The 24,409-nt window shown below is 42.1% G+C and overlaps 4 non-coding genes across 4 annotated transcripts; 2 read left to right on the forward strand and 2 right to left on the reverse strand.

Annotated features, from left to right (window-relative positions):
- Window positions 1–7,683: 7,683 nt before the first annotated feature.
- trnai-uau (transfer RNA isoleucine (anticodon UAU)) lies at window positions 7,684–7,777 on the reverse strand. The gene is made up of 2 exons: window positions 7,740–7,777; window positions 7,684–7,719 (listed from the first exon to the last, which is right to left on the reverse strand). It is a non-coding gene; the product is annotated as a tRNA-Ile (tRNA).
- Window positions 7,778–14,188: 6,411 nt separating this feature from the next.
- Window positions 14,189–14,260, reverse strand: trnaa-cgc (transfer RNA alanine (anticodon CGC)). The gene has a single exon. It is a non-coding gene; the product is annotated as a tRNA-Ala (tRNA).
- Window positions 14,261–15,819: 1,559 nt separating this feature from the next.
- On the forward strand, window positions 15,820–15,892 carry trnak-uuu (transfer RNA lysine (anticodon UUU)). Its single transcript has one exon. It is a non-coding gene; the product is annotated as a tRNA-Lys (tRNA).
- Window positions 15,893–22,046: 6,154 nt separating this feature from the next.
- trnai-uau (transfer RNA isoleucine (anticodon UAU)) lies at window positions 22,047–22,140 on the forward strand. The gene is made up of 2 exons: window positions 22,047–22,084; window positions 22,105–22,140. It is a non-coding gene; the product is annotated as a tRNA-Ile (tRNA).
- Window positions 22,141–24,409: the final 2,269 nt, after the last annotated feature.

Genomic DNA, 24,409 nt, shown 5'->3' on the forward strand with positions numbered 1-24,409 from the left:
TGAGCCTCAGGCCAGCACGGCGTGGTCTGGTCGAAACCCTGGGCATGAACCAGCAGATCGTCCAGATACAGCACACACTGGTTCCACGGGACCGATGCCAGCACCCTCTCCATCAGCCTCTTGAAAGTAAACTGCCAGAGGCTTCGAGCGAGTGGTACCTGCCAGTAGCCACAGCGGAGGTCAAGGGAGCTGAACCAGGTCGACCCGGTGATGTAGTCCTTGGCATCGTCTATCCTCGTCAGGGGGTAGGAATCCTTCCAGGTGACCTCGTTCAGCTTGCGGTAGTTTACGCAGAACCTCCACGAGCCTTCTTTTTTTTGGACCAGTACAGCTGGCGCCGAGGGCTCGCAGAGGGCTTAATCACTCCCACTGCGGCCATCTTCCGGATCTTTTCCTCGGCGGCGGTCCGCTTGGCGTGAGCCATGCGTCCAGTTGGGATGCGGATGGCAGAGGGTCTCCAGTCTCGATGTCGTGTTGGTAGAGGTCCTCAACGCCGCGCCTCGCTTCCACGCAACCGCCGCCGCCGACTCAGGGGCAGGATCCGGCACGCTCGCTCCCCGGCTCACAGGCCCGGTCTGCCACCGCCGCCACTGACTCTTTTTCCCCCGGCTCCGGCAAGCCCGTGTCCCTCAGCCTTCGCCGGGTCTGCCCTCCACCTGGTGAAGTTGCTCCCCCTGCCACACCAACTCCTGCCGGCCCAAGTCCAAACTGGCCCCCACTCGCTGCAGTAGGTCCAGCCCCAGAATGCAGTCCTCCTGGATGGGTGCGAGGTAGCAGGGGTGGCGCACCATCGCTGCATCTAGACGAAAGGCAAGCACCTGTTTTCCCCGCACTACGGCGAGCTGTCCCATCACAGTCCTTAGCCGCAGGCTGGAGGCCTCTCATCCTGGGGGGTTGGTGCCCTCGGTGTCGGGGAGGATGCCCGGCCGGAGTAGGGTTACCGATGAACCCGTGTCGAGCAGGGCCAGGCAGGGTTGGTCCTCGATTCGTTTCGGCACTGGAGGTACAGGCTATAGCCGACTCGCCCCACAGTGGTGTGAGGGGTGCCGGTCTTCACAGCGCTCTCCGGAGAGGGGGTTGAGGTGTTCAAGGGCGGCCGTCCATGCGCTGAGCCGACCCGTTCCCGTTTCCCGACACTGATCGCGGAGTGCGAGGTTTGGGTGCCCAGCAGAACCGGGCTCAGTGTCGTCTCTTCCTGCTGCGGTCGCAAAACAGCGTGCGGGGCTGTTCCGCGGGGGTTGCTGCACGGGCTGGCTTCTCTTCCCCCTTGCTGGACTCCTCCGTCGGTGTGGGAATCGCTAGTCAGCTCCGGCAGGGAGGGTATCTTCTCTTTGGGGCATCCACTGGGCGGGAGTAGCAGGCAGTCGCCCCAATTCTACCGGCAGGACCACTACTGGATAGCCCTGGTAAGGGCTGTGGCCACCTGTCGCACCCAGGAGTTGCTCAGGCTCCCTATGTGCGCTGCCGATGGGTTCTGTATCTTTTAGAGTCAGACAGCACTTGACAGAATCGGCTAATGTCTGCCAAGATTTGTCCATCCTGCCCGCTTCTGACACCAATGTAGCATTTACAGGTTTTTCTCAGAACAAAGGACAGTGGAGACGCAATTAACAAACCAAGCAATAGCTTTATTCTTTAACAACCACAAAACCAAACACAGCATATACATGCACATGAGGAGACTGACAGAACACGTACACATCTTTAGGGTGGTAATTACTTAACAACACGCTATATACTTATAAGACTACACAGGGCACTAGAACTACTAGGACATTATTTACACAGGTAGGGTCAGCCGCTGGTCACCGTGCTGACCCTCAGACTCTCCCCGGCTACAACTCCCAGCATGCCCAGCGGTACTATGCACGCCTAGGGGCGCTTCCTCCTCACCACCAGGCGAGGGCGTTACAATATATATATATTTTTTTTCTCTGGTTCTCAGCAGTATCATTGGGCTGAACTCCAGTTAAATGCTTGTCTTAGAAAGATCAAAAGTGAGCGATGGAAGATGGGTGGAGATTAATGGAAGTTATAAAGGCAATGGGTTGGCTCTGCTTAAGCTTCATTCAGACCTTATTAGGGCAAACTCTATGGGTCAATTGCATCGAACTGAAAGTAGCATACTAACAGGAGTTCAACCCGTGCTTAGAACGCAGATGCCGTCTAAACTTGTGCTCCACCTTAAGTCCAATTGCAACAAACTTTCCTGCTGTGCTTAGTCCGCAGTGCCGAACTTAACCTGTTCTCAATTGCAATGAACACAAAGTAATAACTGCAGCACTCCAGAGTAACTAAAGTAGCGGACTAATTTAAACTGTCTTCATTTGGCTTAGCACCGTACTCGGTGTAACGCAGGATTGCATTAGAAGGCTCCCAAATATAGTGGAAATAATCCGTTGCTTGGAAATGTATTGGAATATTAATTAAAATTGCTTTACACTCATACCATATTTATTAATAATGAAGTTTATTAATGTGTGTATTTACAGAAGTGTCATTTACTATTTATGTTTAATGTCAATCATTACTAGTAGCTGTGAGCTTTAAGATATGCTAGGAAGTGAAGAGAACAGAACAGAGCAAATGGTTATATAAATAGAGTGGGAGCTTTTAATATGTTCTATAAAATTTGGGAGTCAACTGAATAGATTTGCTAAGTATTTTATTGTGATGGGTCTCTGTATTTGTGGTTATCAGTGGAAAGCAGGGATAATAAGGAAATGGGTGGCACCCAAGCACATGTTAAAGAAAAAAACTTGGCTTCTTAAAAGTGATTATGATAGCCACAGGACAGAAGAGACAGTGCACTGTGGTCCAATAATGACTGTGTTGAAACAGCCAGAGTGTGCTGCATGCCATGGAGATGGAAAAGGTAGCTCATCCCAGTCAATCGCAAGGTTGTGTAGGACTGCACATGACCTGATGATGATGGTGCTGGCTCTTGATGGACTGGTATACAAACCAAATGACAGCCAAGCAAAGCGTTAGTTGTTTTACAATTCCGAAAGATTGTTCAAAGTGGCTTCTTGCATTTTTATGACTCCTGTTATAGTGCTTCTCTTGTTATGTTGTAGGATTGTGCACAGGTGTCAGAAGATATAGTCATAAAGAATAACCACAGGCAAAACAACATGCCAGCTTGCTCTTCCCTACTTTGAAAGGAAGATATTGGAACTGATTAAAGAACTTAACTTGAAATGTAAGCTCCTACTGACACAGGAGAGAGAGTTCTGAAAAGTAAGCACAAGGCACACTGTGGATAAATAAATGTATTAATTTAAAAAAAGAAATACTGAGAAGGTCAGAGGAACAATAATTGTTGTATTTATTTGCTCAGGTAGTTTTATAAGTTTAACTTTCAGTAAAGTTCTGTTAAAAATAAAACTGGTCATTAGTTGGCGTCTTTTGTAATGATTTAGCAATAGTGACATGTCGGCTTGTTCGACTGGAGTGTTAGACAAAATTAATACAGTAGCGTCCTGTCTCAAGTGTACAGCTGCAGTTCTCGTTTGTTTCGTGACTAATTGCAATTGCATTAGTCTGTGTAAAAAAAGACTTCTGCAGCTCCAGTGGTGCGATCGAACTCATGCTGAGATTTAGTTCAAGCCTCACCTGGAGCAGTGTGGCCTATATCTTCAACTATTTAAACTAACTGACCAGTTTAGATCCTGTTAAGTATTTGCTGGAGATCAGGTCTAAATTAACATGAAAGGAACAAGTAAAGGTTTGTTCCTTGTCAGACCTGAAGAAGGCTCCAAAGCTCAAACGTTGTTTGCTTCTCTTTTCAGCATGGAATAAAATTTTACTTGTTCCTATGCAGTCCACACATGCTGACACAGCTCCCTACTTAAATTACCATCAGCAACGGACCTCCAGCAGACCTATACACAAATATATGAGAGAGGTCTACTGAAACGAGAGGAGCACGATGGAGTACCGAAGACTTGAAAAAGCACTCACTTTTCTGTGTTTTTGTTGTTACCCAGATTTGTTTTTAATGTTCTTTTTCTCTTTGTTTTGAAGTTGTTCTGTTTTTTTTTTCTTTTTTGTAGGTGTTAGACTACTACAGGGATTTACCTAGGTTCTATTAAGACTTCTTTTATCAAAACATATTTTATTAATTAAAGCGTGATTTCTTAATAATGAACTTTAATGTTATCTTTATTAGTAGCTGTATTACAGGTAATGCATGCACAGCCTTTATTATGTTATAGTGAATTTTCAGGTATCCCATGGAGGGAAGAGAACTGAAATTAAGGAAATACTTATTTAAAGGGGTCTTAAAGTCTTAAAAGTGTTCTGTCACATCTGGGTGTTAATTGAATAGATTTGTTGTATTATTTCATATGATTTGACTCTACACTTGTGTTTCTCAGGAGACAGCAGTAATATTGGGGATTTGCGGGTACAGATAATAAATTATACTATACAAGTATAGAGGTTTGATGGGTTTACTGAGACAATTATTAATTGTAGCAGTAATCACGAGGTTGTTCGTTGTGGTTTTTAGAAAATCAATCGTCAGAACAACTAACAACGCACACACACGGGTTCAATACACGAGATACATTTATTCATATAAATTGTGCACCAAACATATACTAGTCTGCCTGGATATGAGCAGCAGACCTTACTGTGAGGGTTATCAATATACAAAGTATATAATCTCGAAGAGATGCAAACACAAAGAGATACACAACAGAGAATATATGTCAATATATATCGTTCGGTTACCAAATCGCTAATCAGTGTTATTACCCACTGTTACTCTAAACTCGGAAGTAAATACATTACTCATGAATTAAATTGATAACAACTTGTGTTGAGGTACAATTGAATTCTCGAGACGCAATGTAGAACTTGGGGTTTACTTATCCACTGTGTATGGATTTGGAATTTCCCGGCACGAACACCAAACCAGCTGACAGGCTCTGTTGCAGCCTCGGTCCCAGCGGTTGTCCAATGGGCATTGTCCCGGAATCCTCTGGCTACTGGCCAACCAGTCGAGGTGCAGCTCGGAGTAGGACGGGCGGAGGAATCTGACTGCGGCGCGCAGGGCAGTCGTTGCTCCGAGGGGATCTACCAGCAGTCCGGCTGGCTAGTAGAAAGTCTCTATGCACTATGCACTCTATGCAGTGTGACGGCTAGTCCTCACAAGTCACTCTTTTGCCCAGGAAGAAGCTGGTTCGTTCCCGGTCCAGCGCTGCTTCTGAATAAGCTATTCAGGTTGTCGACGAGGGTCCAACTGTGGGCTGCCGTTGATCAAGCGGAGCGTTCACATTGGTAGAATTCTGAGTACGTACGGGATCCTCGGCCCTGCGCTTAGAACAAAGTCCAAGTCCCTTTGCAGACAACAGCCTTTGTCACCTGATTGTCTCTGAGGATGCGCGAAAATGGCCAAGGAGAGCCCTGATCTGAGCTTGCGCTCCCTTTTTGACCAAGACCCAGATGTGTTCTGATTGGTTGAGAGTTTGGCGGGCATTGGAGACCCACATGGTGTTACCACACCCTGCCAGTCTCTAATTGGTTGATCAAGGTGAGATACGAGTCACATACTCCTGACACTTAGGAATGCAGTCCAGATGTCCATTTGGCACTCCCTAGACAGATAGGCGCCAATGGATGACCATTGATCATGATAGCCAGGCTTATCTAAGTGCATCCCCGTTTGGGAGCTGTCCCTTATCGAAAGAAAACATCTTAAATCAGCCTGCATGAATACTTTCTCTGTGGCTGAAGCACAGAGATGGAGAGTGAGATGGGGCCTCATTAAGGAAAGCACAGCAACGCTTAATTCTGTCTTATTACCAAGCATTGCTGCTACAACTGCTTAAATTCAAACTAAACAGGACTATGGGAATGAGATTTGATTTCGAACTGGGTTTTAAATAAATAGGACCGCTGCACTACATTGTGCTTTATGTAAGACAAAAGGTGGGCTTCCTGTGTTTTCGATAACTCAGTTGTAAGAGCGGAGGAATATAGTGGAAACAGCTGGGAACTCTTTGTTCTCTGGTTTGAATTTGGCTGGAAGAAAGGTGTTTTTTATGTTCTTTAATCAAAAAGTGAAAATTTGTCGTTCACTTAGTTGTCTTATTTTCTAGGCTTGTAGACTCCTCACTCTTCCTAAAAGAAAGTGCTGCAGATAAAGATACAGTAGTTGTCGGAAGTTTCGTTCAGTGGTAGAGCACATACAGGCTGTATGTGGTTGTTTTCAATCGCCGGCATCTCCACTCTGGATTTCTTCCTAAGCGCGATATCTTTCCTTACTTGTGTGTGAATTTCAGCGCGACACATAAACCCTTTGTCTGTTTTATAAAGATTAGATTTTAAATCAGTTAAAACAAAAAAGTACCAATTACATTCACGTAGAAAACACATGTATCTAATTTGAAAATTTGGGCAATGTATTACTAGTAGTGGAGCTGAGCTCACAGAAGAGCAGTTGATATTGTTAAACCACGTATTATTTTTAAATGACGCTACTAAGCACTGGCACGGTGTTTGTGCAGTCCTACCCAAGCTTTCTATCGACTGGATGAGTCTCCTGTTCCATCTCCAATTCTTTCCGCACATTTCGTCTGTTTCACCACCATTATCATTAGACTATAGCCACTAATACGAGAATACTGTTCTGAAAGACTGTTTTAAATAATAATGTTGAAAAGGGTAATGATAAGAGTTTTTTTTCATTAAGGTAACCATACATTTGCCTGTATAGTACAACTTATTATCTGTATCCGCAAATCCCCAATATTAATGCTGTCTCCTGAGAAACACAAGTGTAGAGTCAAATAATATTACAACAAATCTATTCAATTAACACCCCTATGTGACAGAACACATTTAAGACTTACACCCCTTTTAAATATGTATTTCCTTCATTTCAGTTCTCTCCCCGGGATACCTGAAAATTCATTATAGTATAATAAAGTCTGTGCATGCATTACCTGTAATACAGCTACTAATAAAGATAACATTAAAGTTGATTATTAAGATATTACACTTTTATTAATAAAATATGTATTGATAAAATTCCTTGTGAATAATTGTAGTGTCTGGAAAGCAATTGTTCATTACTTAATGACGATATTATTTCCACTACATTCAGGACAGTTCCAATGTAATCTATTGTTCCACTTCGTCTGCTTAGTCTCCTACTTTAGTAACATCTAATGGGGAGCAGCTGTTATTTTAGGTTTGTTGCAATTGAGAACAGGTTTGCTGACAAATTTCAGCAGCCAGTTTGTTGCAACTGACCCGTTGTAGCTACCAATCAGAAAAAAAACCAAACGCAACAACTTCAAAAGAAAAAGAACATTAAAAACAAATCTGGGTAACAACATAAACACAGAATCTAATGCGAGAGCTTTATCAGGTCTTCAGTGCTCCTCTTGTCTCAGTAGACCTCTCTCATATATTTGTGTACAGGTCAACTGGAGGTACACAGCTGATAGAAATTTAAGTAGGGAGCTGCATCACAGCATGCGTGGGCTGCAAATGGAAAAGTATAGGTTTATTCCATGCTGAAAATAGAAGTAAACACAACGTTTCAGCTGTGGAGCCTTCTTTGATTGTGACTCGAAATAAATCTTTACTTGTTCGTTTGATGTTAATTTATCTCCATCAAATACCTAACAGTATCTAAACTCGACAGTTGCTCTCAGTAGCTAAAGACACTGCTCCAGGTGAGGCTTGAACTCACAACCTCGGCATGCCTCCGCTGTGCACTGCTGTATAAGTACCACGCGCTGACCAATTGCGCCACTGGAGCTGTACAAGTCGTGCTCCTCATACAGACTGACGCTGCAGAAACACAGGGTGAAAACGGTTTCGGTTGTGGATCCATCTATACATGGGGAACACTAAAATAGCAAGGAAAATACAAGAAAAGAAACTGAAAGAATTGTGCTAACAGCAAAGGGGAACTGAGGGAGGTGGTCAGACAAGTAAATCAGCCTGGCAGATTATTTGTATCGACATTTTTTGAGTCAATCAGCAAACAGATTTCTCTTCATGTGCCTTAAACTGTGCAGTTTGTATCTTCGCTGTAGATAGGTTTCTTCAGAAGTCCAGTAAACTGACAATAATGGAGAACTAGCTGACACACCCCGTCGTGAAGACCCTCTGTAAGGTGATTACACGTTTCAATTTCAAGTCGCCTCCTTTACACTCAATTGCAGCCCCGAAACTGAGAGAAAGCATGAGAAATGGCTTCAGTTTCAATGTGAAAGTGCAGTACAGGCTTGATGGCTTCACATCTCCCATCAATCAAATAAAATTGCAGTAAAGCGATCTAAATATGACTCTTAAGTACTTGGAAAGATGATTATTTTGAGCGTGCCTCCAAGGGTCTGCTACGAGGCTTAAGTTGGCTTCTTATTCGCCAGCTTCTTATGCGTGTTTTTCGTTCCACCTTAAATGGTGCTGCTGTGATGTTATGTCGCCTTTCGCCTGTAGATGGCTCTCTTCGATCAGTACTAATCCGGCCATATTTTTGTATGGAATATATTTCAGAAAATCGCAAACCAATTTTAAAAACTCACCACAACACGGACTTACACTGGGAAAAGGTGATTGCACTTTCTGCTTATTGCTACGGCCTTCCCCCCGATTATGAAAATGTCTCACAGTTCTAACACCGACGTGTGAAAGACAATGTAACAGACTATCAAAATCCTGAAGTACAAGAAATTTTAATGCACCAGTTTTTTAAATATGACCCTCTGATCCTGGCATGTCAGTATACATTTCGAAAAAGTATGGCACCAATCGCACGAATTGCAATGGCACAAATTGTTGAGAATATCACTGACCTTGCCGATATTTGCAGGGGATACGAATGTTTTGCACATGTTGAACTACAACACGTAAAAATTGAGCTTCTTAGTCAATATCATCGGGAATGTCCAATAATGACGAACATCAGTAGCTTCAAGGAAACTTTGACTCGCACATGGAGTTTTATCTTCAAATGGAGGGTGGGAGAATTTATTTGTACTCTCGTTGCTCATTAGCTAAACTATTTTAAAAATATGACACAGATTTGTTCGAGAAACTTGTAATCGCCTTAAAGAGAGTCTTCTTGAAGATGTGCACCAGCTAGCTCTCCACTGTCAATTGACAGGACTTTAGGAGAAACTGTTCTCATACAACCAACATACAAATTACACATCTTAAGGAACATGAAGAGAAATCCGTGTACTAAATAACATAAAATTGTCACTGCAAATTATCACCAAGCTGTTTCATGTGTCTGACCACCTCTTTCCTACTTTGCAGCGAGCACAAATCTTTCTGTTTCTTCATCGCAATTTTACTGTCTCTTTCCCCCATGTGGAGATAGATCCACAGCTGAAACTTTAGGTCAGTTCCTGTTACTCTGTCCGATTGAAAGAGCTGTATTAAAGGCACTCCCATCTCTGCAGGAAAGTTATTGCTGCTCTCAACACAATATACTGCAGCCAAATATAGCAATACTGTCACTGCCTGTGGGCCACGTGTTCCTGCTGGCAGTCTATTATGTCATGTTCATCCACAACCAGAAACATTACTTCATCGCTATTTTACTGTCCCCCATGTGGAGATGGATCCACAGCCGAAACTTTAGGTCAGTTCCTGTTACTCTGTCCGATTGAAAGAGCTGTATTAAAGGCACTCCCATCTCTGCAGGAAAGTTAATGCTGCTCTCAACACAATAGACTGCAGCCAAATATAGCGATACTGTCACTGCCTGTGGGCCACGTCTTCCTGCTGTCAGTCTATAATGTCATGTTCATCCACACCCAGAAACATTACTGTTGGAGCACAAGAGTTATATAGGCGCAGTCCATAGAGCAATAATCTCTTAATCTCAGAACTGTGGGTTCAGCCCCCACATTGGGTCCCTCTGTGTCAATTTCATCCCCCCAATCCTCCTAGCATGACCTGATGGCATAACAGTGATACCCAGTACCCAGCGTAATTCAGCTTTCTTTCCACTTCATTCAGATTTTGATCTGAAATCATCAGCCGAACAAGAGTTTGTCTAAATCGAGGGAGATCTGCTCACAAGCAAGTATTAAACACTTCAGCATTTTCTGTTCGAATACCACACTTTGTCAAAACACTGCCGTTTCTTAAGCTAATAAGTAACGGTTTTCGAGCACGCATTGTATTGTTAATGCTTATATTAAAAAAGCATAAATTCACATAGTGGAATTTGGACTGAACACAGTAGTCCAGCCCCTTTACAACATTACATACCCACTGATTAAAGTTTAAAACTACAGCAGCAGGAGTAACAATAATGACAACAACATGTTTGGAGTTCGGCATTTCATTTATTCTGCGGAAACATCGTATCGGAATGAACTGCCCGAGATAAAAGAGTAATTGCGGCTCCAGATCGTTTTTACAGAGCATTGCGTTGTTCTGTTCATGCTGACTACACGCTTTAGATTTGTCATTTACTGCAGGCGTTGCTTTTCCAGGTTTTTCTGAAATTCCTCGCATTTGAGCCAGCACTAAAACATTTCATTCCCGTCGCTGAATACATCGTGGAAACGGTATTTGGAACGGAATGCTGTCACACATGAAACCTCTTTGTTATTCGGTTCTGAAGTTTGAAAATGAAAATAAAACGGGGGTCACTTCATAGGCTTGAAAGAAGTCCAAGCAGCATAAAAACCCGCGAATTCTCACAAAGGCTGCACCTTTCTTCTGCTGCTGTTATAAATCAGCCTTAAACATTTGAATACATACCTTACTGCTGCTAATCACATTCACGTGTTTACGAAGCTTTTTTCTGTCCGTTATGTTTTTGCTAAGCAGTTTCTCCGTTTTCCTCGTACTGTGATTGTCAGCGAGCACAACAAGACTGAAACAGTGTAAAGGCAGGTAAAAAAGACAGGGTAAAACGCCTGATTGTCGGGAGTGGGATTTGAACCCGTGCCTCTATTTAGAGAGCGAAACACAAAGCTTAAAAGACACAAATCTGTAAATTTGCTGTTTTAAACCGCTCAACTATCCTGAAGAAATGGGTGCGGATTGTATCAGTCACATCCGATTTTCCGTAAATTTAGGACGATTGATACAACTGGACGAACAATTTGTGGCGTTTAGCATGACATGGAAAACGGTACCGGAGCGTTCAGGTCCGGACTACAAGACTCAGAAACAGTTTTTACCCCCGCACTATCAAACTATTAAACTCCCAGCCTCTCTCACTCTCTCCTCACCTCTCACCTATGACCTGAACCTCACGGTGCCTTCTTTCTTACCAAAAACCCAAACACACATTGAAAATCTACCTCTACCTTACATGTCAAAAGCTCACTCCCCATAATTTCTATCTCTTTATTTCATTCTTTTGATGCATGTTTTTGCACATAACCTGTTACCTTTTTGTTGTTTTGCACACTGCCTGTTGTTGTTTTTTGCACATCGGCTGTTATCTCTATCTTCCTTTTGTTATACAATTGTATTGTTGTTGTGTTTTTTTCTTGTACTACTTATGTCCGAGAGCTAGCTAAATAGCATTTCGTTATACCATATACCTGTGTATGAGTATAATGACAATAAACTTGGACTTGAACTTGAACTTGACATAGTCTTGCAGGCAGTATATTATTTTATCGTTTACTCGTTTAAAAAAACATGGTCTTCTTGTTCCTAAGTCAGATTTTTAGTGCTTTCAACCTGGACTGACAGCTCACCCGATCTGTTTGTGATCAGACCATGGAGTCGGGGGCTGTACCAAGCGCACGTTCCTTCCCAATGCTGAGGCGATCATTCAGAAGATGGTTGTGAAGAGAGACAAGCTTTGTCGACTAAAAAACAAGGCAGGATATGCAAGAATACTAATCACTGGCGACAGTTATGCTCTCTTACTATTGAGACTCTTACATTGCGAGTTTTTTTGAAGACTTTGAAACTAAAGGAAAGTGGAGACAAATGAAACAGGCACGGGTGGGGTGAACCCACGATCTTCGGTTTACAAAACCGACGCCTTACCACTTGGCCACCGCACCTTCGAGGAAACATGGGAATAATGTTGTCCAAATTATTTTTTTCTGAATCTGGTTTACATCGCCTGGAGGCAGCAACAACAATAAAAGGGATACTTAACAAGGAGATACGCTGTAGCAGTGCGACTCCAACAGATGCTCCTGAAGAGGCTGGAGGTTTAAGCCAGCTCCTTAGAGCACTCGGCCACGTTACTCTCAACAGCGGCTCTTCAGCTCTTGTTGTTTGACCTAGTGTTTTTATAACGCGTGGAATTGACCGCAGCTTCGTTTTCTGAGATGCTTTCTCTCACGTGGTGAAATCTAGACCTCTTTGGCATCTCTGGCTATAGTTCTTCTGTAGAGCAGGCTTTCACACCTCTGCTTTTAGTGCCCTTGAAGTCATTTTATTTTTACAGGAAGACGCATTCCCTAACGATCTCTCCTGTTTTAGAAATGCTTCATAAGGCGTGTTTGATTCAACGGACAAACAGTATACTAATTGTACAATGCAGATTTATGCGGCATTCGTACTGGATTTGAGTGGGATTCTGAAATACTTCTTGCAAAGGTATTCAGACTTTCTTGAACCTATAATAAAAAAACAGACCTGAAACTCCCTAACTTCCAATCTCTGATGTTGCTGTCCTTAAACTCGGACGTGATGTTCTGCAGACGTGTGCATAATGTCCTGTTTTCTTACAGTGTAGACATTTTGCGGTTCACGCTCCGCATTCATCTGCTTTGTGCATTGTTAGTCCGCACCTGTAACATGTAATGTCAGCCGTCCCCTGTTCTTCTATATCTCTAGCATGACTGCGTCCGGCTGCTCGGCTTTTGTTTGTAAAGTTTGAGCGAGCGCCCCGTTCAGTGTCACTTTGTCACTGTGGTCAGAAAGCATTCTTGATTCTGCTTGAGCTGCTTCATGAATTCAAGCGACTGTAAGAGCTCTTTCTAAAGTCAGCCCTTCCTCCTGCAGCAATTTATAGTCTCTTATGTGCACATTTTTCCACAAGTTGATATCTTAACATGTCAGTTTCCAATACTCCAAAGTCACAAGATTTAGCCAGTTCTCTTAGTGCAGTCACAAAAGCAACAACAGATTCGTCCTGAGACTGAGTTCTCTGCCTAAATTTATGCCGTTCCAAAACCACTTTTCTCCGCGGTGTAAAGTAAGCGTCTAAGGCAGCTACAGTCTGTTCATATGTACCTTTTTCTCCAGGGAGGTTGGCGAAAATCCGCTGCACGGGAGCCCCGATACAGTGCAGGAGTGTAGCACGTCTCACGGCATCCTGAGCTTCTGTAGATCCACTGGCTATTTAAAAAAAATCTGTACGACTCCATCCATATCTTGTATTCCGTATACAAATCCGGGGCTCCGAGGTTCAGTAGAAGCGGTGGAAAAAGCTGGGCATAAGCAAAGCTTCTCGGCGCGGCTGCAATTTCCATGGCGCAAGCTAAACGAAAAGTCCGAAAATTCCAGAAGTTCGTTTCTACCAGCAAGAGAACTAAAACCTGCAGTGTTCTGCTCGCTTTGAATCCGTCAAGCACTCATCTCTCGTCGCCATAAATGTTGTGTATCTTAATAAAGAGACGTTTTTATATGATTTTAACTATTTTATTAACTACACAGATCACGCCCTTACACCATATATTCCTGCTTTCTACTCTCTCGTTCTGTTGTCTCGCGATGTTTACTCACTATACTACATTTAGCATGACTTCTTGTTGCAGTTCAGCTCAAAGCTGGAGATGATCTCCATATTTTACGGAAAAAGTTAAAAGTGTGTTTATGGCTGTGTTTCACATCTACACGAGAGCACTTGTAACAGTACAGACACGCAGTGAGGAGTTCGTGAAGCTTTCAGTTTAGTGCGGAGTTCAGAAGGAGGATTCGCTCGCTGAATGATCTCTCAAGAAATCCCGGGTGAGATTCAAGAGGTGTTTTCTGCAACAGCCACGGCAAGTGTGAAGCAATCTCTGGATTTCCTGAATTTGAACTAAATTATTAGGGTTAGGGTTAGTTCAAATAATTTAGGATTTAACAGAACTAAATGAGGTACATTTAAAACAGCAGCGCAACTCTGCAGCACGTCGAGTGTGCCTGCATTTAGTTGTGTAAACCTGGCTCTCTCTGAACACAAGCAAAGAGTTCTCACTCAACAGAAGATTGCGATGTGAGTACTGTAATATAAAGCGCGTGGAGATGCCAGGGATCGAACCAGGGACCTCATACATGCGAAGCACGCGCTCTACCACTGAGCTACATCCCCGATGACGTAGGTAATGGAACAGACTTGTCCAGATGCTCACTGATCACAATCCACCACTCACGAAGAATGCCTGCAGTTTCCCACTTTCGCGTTTCCTCTACTACAGAGTAAATGCATGCGAATGAAGAAATAAGGAAGGAAAAATAATCGCATTGAAGCTTCAAGAGACTGGGCACAAATTAATCTATTATTTTTGTATCCAGTCATACGTGCGACGGTGGTTAATTCCCAGACGGGGGAGTGCTTTTTTTCTACTTCCTTACTCGACTGTCTTTCAATTCTGTTTTATTTGAAAGCTTTTTGCATCTTTTAAGTGCTCTTGATTAAACTATGCATAGAAAAACAGCACTACTGATTATTTTCATGGACCGATGCACACCTGTTCTGTACAACTCGAGTGATAAAGCCCTGTCTGCAAATATTGTAGAAGAAAATAAAAGGGTGAAACAACGCCCCAACCACAGGAATGGTAACAGGAAGGATCGTGTTCTTATTTGATAAGTCCTTTTGAGATGTCTTGTCAATGCACACAGGCGTTAGAGCTGAATAATTTACTTTTAGTGGTGTTTTTAAACAAAGATGGAACATGTTATTTCTATACCAGGAAGAAAGGAGCAGACTTTAACTTTAAGAGGCAAAAACGACACCTTATCAAAGCTAATATTTATTAAAATGACATCACAACAAAAGAGAGGAGCCTTGAGTGAATAAAATTAGTTTTCATTGGACGTCTGTGTCTCCATAACTTTGTAGGTGAGAGAGAGGATTGTGATAATTTGCAGGTGCTTCTCGGAAGTGCGTTGGTGGTACAGGCGCCTTCTAAATAATTGAGTCGGGTTTGAATCCCAGCCAGTACAAACCCAAATCTTTTCAAGATAATTTGTGGTTCGCTAACACATCTTTTGAAAAACTACAACAGGTAACACCCCGTGTGAAACATCATGAACATCTGTTAAAGCCTGAGTTTTACATACTCTAACGTAAATAAACGTTATTTTAGTGTCTTCCGGTGTGTGAGCCAATTTCTCCAAAAAAATATTTGTTAGTCTGTCGGGAGGCTGTGCAAGGTGTTAAGAAATAGAATTTCTAAAAGACAGGCTCCCTAAGCTTAACATCAAGGCAGAAAAAATGCTGTTTTCTCTACAGAAATGCTCTTTACATTTCAGCACTGTTGCAACTCCCTTTATAAAGGGTGTGCACACGTATACAACCAAGGCATTGAAAGTTTTTGTTTTAATTATTGTTCCAAAAAATGTTCCATTTGTTTTTTTTTAATGTTGTTGATTAAAAGATTTTATTAAATGTGAAAAAAATCTTAATTTTAAAAAAAGGTCAAAATGCTATTGAAGAAAAATCAGTAATGTGAGGAAAGATGGATTGTGGGAGCCCCTTAACTACCCATGTCATGCTGTATTTCTCACTCATTCTACTGGGAGTGGTGCCGTCACTTCTGGATAAAGTCTGTCAGTGGTCATTCCAGACGGGTCAGGTATGACTGCTCTTCGGCACAAGAGACACGTGACTTGCGAGGATCCCGACAGTGTCGGTGTCCTTTCAGAGCCCGGATAGCTCAGTCGGTAGAGCATCAGACTTTTAATCTGAGGGCCCAGGGTTCAAGTCCCTGTTCGGGCGGCTGTGCCGTTTTTAATTCTATTGTGAATGTCATTCTAAATAGTCTTTTATCTTTCACTCTTCTAGCTGTACTGTGGTTATTTTAAATGTCCATTACTTGTATTTACAGTAGTGTATATAGTGTTTCATTTCACAAACCGAAAATGTTCAAGTAGATCTTGTCACTCTACTCCACGTAATCATCTAAATTAAATCACAGTAGAGTACAGCTCACACAGTGAGTACTCTTGAATACAACAAGAGGAAGGGCACACTGCACATCATCACGTCCAAGTTTAAAGTGACATTAGAGGTTTGAAGCGAAGTAGTTTTTTTATTACTCGCTCGCTGAACGATCTCTCAAGAAACCTCGGTTGAGATTTAATGGGTGTCTAATAATCACGTTCAAAAAGGTGACGATAAGTTTTTTTTTAACTAGGTAGCCTTAATGGCAACACGGTGTGAGTAGATCTTAAAGCAGCTGCAGACAGAGTACCCGTAATGGCAACACATGTCTGCTTTGAGTTCGGCTTTTCTTATTTCTTCTGCAGAACTAGTGGTATCGGAATATGATCCGCATAAGAAGCGCTTTCGGGTTCTGATCATTTTTATTGAGCGCTGCTCTAAACTTTACATTTGCTCGGGCTAGTTTTCCCCATGGAAAAAAAAGACATATCCCTAATTACATGATTTCACTTTTTTTCTTATCAACGAGTCGAAAGAAATAAAATATATACTTCACTATAAGTACCACAGGCAAGATGGCTGGTGCTCTAAGGCGTTGCGTTCAGGTCGCAGTTAACCCTGGAGACGTTTGTTAAAATCTCACTTCTATTAAAGAGGTCTTTCTCGTTAGAGTAGAAACGATAGAAGCCTTAAGCGGGAAAAAAATCACAACATCTCGCATTTCACGTGTTTAATGTTAACCGTCTCAGTGGTTGCCTCGGTGATTCATGGCTCTTCTCCCTCGCAGGGTGACGGCAAACTTCTTCAGAGAGGGAGTCTCCTACGCACGGCTTTTCTTTATCAAGAGCTGAGACAACAGAAACAGACTTCAAACTGACATGAATTACTTCTTGAGCGTTTATGACCGTCTTTAAAAGCTGAGAGCAGGTGAAAAAGTCTTTGGAAATGAGGAAATGACTGCTGATAGTAAACAGAGCTGACGCTCAGCTGCAGACAAGCGCTCCTTGTTAGTATAGTGCTGAGTACCCCCGCTTGTTGCGCGGGAGACCGGGGTTTGTTTCTGTGACAGGGCGCTGGTTTAATTTTTTAACAACCTGACTTCACTTAAAAAGTGTGTACTATGTCCTACGTTTCGGACTAGTTACTGCGGTAGAATATGGGCGTGATCTGTGTAGTTAACAACATAGTTAAAATAATATAAAAACGTCTCTTTATTAAAATACACAACATTTATAGCGACGAGAGATGAGTGGTTGACGGACTCAAAGCGAGCAGAACACTGCAGATTTTAGTTCTCTTGCTGGTAGAAACGAACTTCTGAATTTTAGGACTTTTCGTTTTGCTTGCGCCATGGAAGATATGGCAGCCGCGCCGAGAAGCTTTGCTTATGCCCAGCTTTTTCCACCGCTTCTTCTGAACCTCGGAGCTCCGGATTTGTATACGGAATACAAGATATGGATGGAGTCGTACAGAGTTTATTAAATAGCCAGTGGAAATACAGAAGCTCAGGATGCCGTGAGACGGGCTACATTACTGCACTGTATCGGGGCTTCCGTGCAGCGGATTTTCGCCAACCTCCCTGGAGAAAAAGACTGTAGCTGCCTTAAACGCTTCCTTTACACCGCGGAGAAATGTGGTTTTGGAACGGCATAAATTTAGGCAGAGAACTTAGTCTCAGGACGAATCTGTTGATGCTTTTGTGAGCCGAGCAAGAAAAAAAAGCCGAGCAGTAGGACGCAGTCATGCTAGAGAAATAGAAGAACAGGTGACTGCTGACATTACATGTTACAGGTGCGGACTAACAACGCACAAAGCAGATGAATGCGGAGCGTGAACAGGAAAATGTCTACACTGCAAGAAAACAGGACATTGTGCACATGTCTGCAGAACATCACGTCCGAGTTTAAGGACAAGTATCCCTTTTATTGTTGTTGCTGCCTCCAGTTTACATTTGGCCAAGTGGTAAGGCGTCGGTCTCGTAAACCGAAGAGCGTGGGTTCAAGCCCCTCCCGTGCCTGTTTCATTTGTCACCGCTTTCCTTCAGTTTCAAAGTCTTAAAAAAACTCGCAATGTAGGGATCTCAATAGTAAGAGAACATAACTGTCGCCAGTGATTAGTATTCTTGCATATCCTGCCTTGTTTTTTAGTCGACAAAGCTTATCTCTCTACACACCCATCTTCCGAATGATCGCCTTAGCATTGGGAAGGAACGTGCGCTTGGTACAGCCCCCGACTCCATGGTCTGATCACAAACAGATCGGGTGAGCTGTCAGTCCAGGTTGGAAGTAACGTTCGAAAGCACTAAAAATCTGATTTAGGAACGAGAAGACCATGCTTTTTTATACGAGTAAACGATAAAATAATATACTGCCTGCAAGACTATGTCAAGTTCAAGTTCAAGTTTATTGTCATTATACTCATACACAGGTATATGGTATAACGAAATGCTATTTAGCTAGCTCTCGGACATAAGTAGTACAAAGAAAAAAACACTTAAAACAATTTTATAACAAAAGAAAGACAGAGACAACAGCCGATGTGCAAAAAACAACAACAGGCAGTGTGCAAAACAACAAAAATGTAACAGGTTATGTGCAAAAACATGCATCAAAAGAATGAAATAAAGGGATAGAAATGATGGGGAGTGAGTTTTTGACATGTATGGTAGAGATAGATTTTCAATGTGTGTTTGGGTTTTTGGTAAGAAAGAAGGCACTGTGAGGTTCATATCATAGGTGAGAGGTGAGGAGAGAGTGAGAGAGGCTGGGAGTTTAATAGTTTGATAGTGCGGGGGTAAAATTATTTTCGAGTCTGGTAGTCCGAACCCGAATGCTCCGGTACCGTTTTCCATGTCATGCTAAACGCCACAAATTGTGTTCGTCCAGTCGTATCTATCGCCCTAAAGTTACGGAAAATCGCATGCGACTGGTGCAATCAGCATCCCTTTTTTCAGGATAGTCGAGCAGTTTAAAACAGCAAATTCACAATTTCTTATAAGCTTTGTGTTTCGCTCTCCGAATAGAGGCATGGGTTCAAATCCCACTCCCGACAGTCAGGCGTTTTACCCTGTCTTTTTTACCTGCCTTTACACTGTTTCAGTCTTGTTGTGCTCGCTGACAATCACAGTACGAGGAAAACTGAGAAACTGCTTAGCAAAAACATAACGGACAGAAAAAAGCTTCGTAAACACGTGAATGTGATTAGCAGCAGTAAGGTATGCATTCAAATGTTTAAGGCTGATTTATAAAAGCAGCAGAAGAAAGGTGCAGCCTTTGTGAGAATTCGCGGGTTTTTATGCTGCTTGGACTTCTTTCAAGCCTATGAGGTGACCCCCGTTTTATTTTCATTTTCAAACTTCAGAACCGAATAACAAAGAGGTTTCATGGGTGACAGCATTCCGTTCCAAATACCGTTTCCACGATGTATTCAGCGACGGGAATGAAATATTTTAGTGCTGGCTCAAATGCGAGGAATTTCAGAAAAACCTGGAAAAGCAACGCTTGCAGTAAACGACAAATTTAAAGCGTGGAGTCAGCATGAACAGAACAACGCAATGCTCTGTAAAAACGATCTGAAGACGCAATTACTCTTTTATCTCGGGCAGTTCATTCCGATACGATGTTTCCGCAAAATAAATGAAATGCCGAACTCCAAACATGTTGTTGCCATTATTATTACTCCTGCTACTGTAGTTTTAAGCTTTAATCAGAGGGTATGTAATGTTGTAAAGGGGCTGGACTACTATGTTCAGTCCAAATTCCATTATGTGAATTTATGCTTCTTTAATATAAGCATTAACAATACAATGCGTGCTCAAAAACCGTTACTTATTAGCTTAAGAAGCGGCAGTGTTTTGACAAAGTGTGGTATTCGAACAGTAAATGCTGAAGTGTTTAATACTTGCTTATGAGCAGATCTCCCTCGATTTAGACAAACTCTTGTTCGGCCGATGATTTCAGATCAAAATCTGAATCAAGTGGAAAGAAAGCTGAATTACGCTGGGTACTGGGTATCACTGTTACGCCATCAGGTCATGTTAACAGTATTGGGGGGATGAAATTGACACAGAGGGACCCAGTGTGGGGGCTGAACCCACAGTTCTGAGATTAAGAGATTCTTGCTCTATGGACTGCGCCTATATAACTCTTGTGCTACAGCAGTAATGTTTCTGGGTGTGGATGAACATGACATAATAGACTGACAGCAGGAACACGTGGCCCACAGGCAGTGACAGTATCGCTATATTTGGTTGCAGTATATTGTGTTGAGAGCAGCAATAACTTTCCTGCAGAGATGGGAGTGCCTTTAATACAGCTCTTTCAATCAGACAGAGTAACAGGAACTGACCTAAAGTTTCGGCTGTGGGTCCATCTCCACATGGGGGAAAGAGACAGTAAAATAGCGATGAAGAAACAGAAAGCTTTGTGCTCGCTGCAAAGTAGGAAAGAGGTGGTCAGACACATGAAACAGCTTGGTGATAATTTGCAGCGACAATTTTATGTTATTTAGTACACGGATTTCTCTTCATGTTCCTTAAGATGTGTAATTTGTATGTTGGTTGTATGAGAACAGTTTCTCCTAAAGTCCTGTCAATTGATAGTGGAGATCTAGCTGGTGCACATCTTCAAGAAGACTCTCTTTAAGGCGATTACAAGTTTCTCGAACAAATCTGTGTCATATTTTAAAAAAAGTTTAGCTAATGAGCAACGAGAGTACAAATAAATTCTCCCACCCTCCATTTGAAGATAAAACTCCATGTGCGAGTCTAAGTTTCCTTGAAGCTACTGATGTTCGTCATTATTGGACATTCCCGGTGATATTGACTAAGAAGCTCAATTTTACGTGTTGTAGTTCAACATGTGCAAAACATTCGTATCCCCTGCAAATATCGGCAAGGTCAGTGATATTCTCAACAATTTGTGCCATTGCAATTCGTGCGATTGGTGCCATACTTTTTCGAAATGTATACTGACATGCCAGGATCAGAGGGTCATATTTAAAAAACTGGTGCATTAAAATTTCTTGTACTTCAGGATTTTGATAGTCTGTTACATTGTCTTTCACACGTCGGTGTTAGAACTGTGAGACATTTTCATAATCGGGGGGAAGGCCGTAGCAATAAGCAGAAAGTGCAATCACCTTTTCCCAGTGTAAGTCCGTGTTTTTAAAATTGGTTTGCGATTTTCTGAAATATATTCCATACAAAAATATAATTTGGACAGTCGCTATTTATTTGGATATTCCTTTTCAGTGAAGATGTCTACAGTATTCCAGCCGGATTAGTACTGATCGAAGAGAGCTATCTACAGGCGAAAGGCGACATAACATCACAGCAGCACCATTTAAGGTGGAACGAAAAACACGCATAAGAAGCTGGCGAATAAGAAGCCAACTTAAGCCTCGTAGCAGACCCTTGGAGGCACGCTCAAAATAATCATCTTTCCCAGTACTTAAGAGTCATATTTAGATCGCTTTACTGCAATTTTATTTGATTGATGGGAGATGTGAAGCCATCGAGCCTGTACTGCACTTTCACATTGAAACTGAAGCCATTTCTCATGCTTTCTCTCAGTTTCGGGGCTGCAATTGAGTGTAAAGGAGGCGACTTGAAATTGAAACGTGTAATCACCTTACAGAGGGTCTTCACGACGGGGTGCGTCAGCTAGTTCTCCATTATTGTCAGTTTACTGGACTTCTGAAGAAACCTATCTACAGCGAAGATACAAACTGCACAGTTTAAGGCACATGAAGAGAAATCTGTTTGCTGCATGACTCAAAAAATGTCGATACAAATAATCTGCCAGGCTGATTTACTTGTCTGACCACCTCCCTCAGTTCCCCTTTGCTGTTAGCACAATTCTTTCAGTTTCTTTTCTTGTATTTTCCTTGCTATTTTAGTGTTCCCCATGTATAGATGGATCCACAACCGAAACCGTTTTCACCCTGTGTTTCTGCAGCGTCAGTCTGTATGAGGAGCACGACTTGCACAGCTCCAGTGGCGCAATCGGTCAGCGCGCGGTACTTATACAGCAGTGCACAGCGGAGGCATGCCGAGGTTGTGAGTTCAAGCCTCACCTGGAGCAGTGTCTTTAGCTACTGAGAGCAACTGTCGAGTTTAGATACTGTTAGGTATTTGATGGAGATAAATTAACATCAAACGAACAAGTAAAGATTTATTTCGAGTCACAATCAAAGAAGGCTCCACAGCTGAAACGTTGTGTTTACTTCTATTTTCAGCATGGAAAACCCACGCATGCTGTGATGCAGCTCCCTACTTAAATTTCTATCAGCTGTGAACCTCCAGTTGACCTGTACACAAATATATGAGAGAGGTCTACTGAGACAAGAGGAGCACTGAAGACTTGATAAAGCTCTCGCATTAGATTCTGTGTTTATGTTGTTCCCCAGATTTGTTTTTAATGTTCTTTTTCTTTTGAAGTTGTTGTGTTTGGTTTTTTTTCTGATTGGTAGCTACAACGGGTCAGTTGCAACAAACTGGCTGCTGAAATTTGTCAGCAGCTCTGTAGCAAACCTGTTCTCAATTGCAACAAACCTAAAATAACAGCTGCTCCCCATTAGATGTTACTAAAGTAGGAGACTAAGCAGACGAAGTGGAACAATAGATTACATTGGAACTGTCCTGAATGTAGTGGAAATAATATCGTCATTAAGTAATGAACAATTGCTTTCCAGACACTACAATTATTCACAAGGAATTTTATCAATACTTATTTTATTAATAAAAGTGTAATATCTTAATAATCAACTTTAATGTTATCTTTATTAGTAGCTGTATTACAGGTAATGCATGCACAGACTTTATTATACTATAATGAATTTTCAGATATCCCGGGGAGAGAACTGAAATGAAGGAAATACATATTTAAAAGGGGTGTAAGTCTTAAATGTGTTCTGTCACATAGGGGTGTTAATTGAATAGATTTGTTGTAATATTATTTGACTCTACACTTGTGTTTCTCAGGAGACAGCATTAATATTGGGGATTTGCGGATACAGATAATAAGTTGTACTATACAGGCAAATGTATGGTTACCTTAATGAAAAAAAACTCTTATCATTACCCTTTTCAACATTATTATTTAAGACAGTCTTTCAGAACAGTATTCTCATATTAGTGGCTATAGTCTAATGATAATGGTGGTGAAACAGGCGAAATGTGTGGAAAGAATTGGAGATGGAACAGAAGACTCATCCAGTCGATAGAAAGCTTGGGTAGGACTGCACAAACACCGTGCCAGTGCTTAGTAGCGTCATTTAAAAATAATACGTGGTTTAACAATATCAACTGCTCTTCTGTGAGCTCAGCTCCACTACCAGTAATACATTGCCCAAATTTTCAAATTAGATACATGTGTTTTCTACGTGTATGTAATTGGTACTTTTTTGTTTTAACTGATTTAAAATATAATCTTTATAAAACAGACAAAGGGTTTATGTGTCGCGCTGAAATTCACACACAAGTAAGGAAAGATATCGCGCTTAGGAAGAAATCCAGAGTAGAGACGCCGGCGATTGAAAACAACCACATACAGCCTGTATGTGCTCTACCACTGAACGAAACTTCCGACAACTACTGTATCTTTATCTGCAGCACTTTCTTTTAGGAAGAGTGAGGAGTCTACAAGCCTAGAAAATAAGACAACTAAGTGAACGACAAATTTTCACTTTTTGATTAAAGAACATAAAAAACACCTTTCTTCCAGCCAAATTCAAACCAGAGAACAAAGAGTTCCCAGCTGTTTCCACTATATTCCTCCGCTCTTACAACTGAGTTATCGAAAACACAGGAAGCCCACCTTTTGTCTTACATAAAGCACAATGTAGTGCAGCGGTCCTATTTATTTAAAACCCAGTTCGAAATCAAATCTCATTCCCATAGTCCTGTTTAGTTTGAATTTAAGCAGTTGTAGCAGCAATGCTTGGTAATAAGACAGAATTAAGCATTGCTGTGCTTTCCTTAATGAGGCCCCATCTCACTCTCCATCTCTGTGGTTCAGCCACAGAGAAAGTATTCATGCAGGCTGATTTAAGATGTTTTCTTTTGATAAGGGACAGCTCCCAAACGGGGATGCACTTAGATAAGCCTGGCTATCATGATCAATGGTCATCCATTGGCGCCTATCTGTCTAGGGAGTGCCAAATGGACATCTGGACTGCATTCCTAAGTGTCAGGAGTATGTGACTCGTATCTCACCTTGATCAACCAATTAGAGACTGGCAGGGTGTGGTAACACCATGTGGGTCTCCAATGCCCGCCAAACTCTCAACCAATCAGAACACATCTGTGTCTTGGTCAAAAAGGGAGCGCAAGCTCAGATCAGGGCTCTCCTT

The sequence above is a fragment of the Lepisosteus oculatus genome, chromosome 14 (genome assembly GCF_040954835.1).
Source record: "Lepisosteus oculatus isolate fLepOcu1 chromosome 14, fLepOcu1.hap2, whole genome shotgun sequence".
NCBI lineage: Eukaryota > Metazoa > Chordata > Actinopteri > Semionotiformes > Lepisosteidae > Lepisosteus > Lepisosteus oculatus.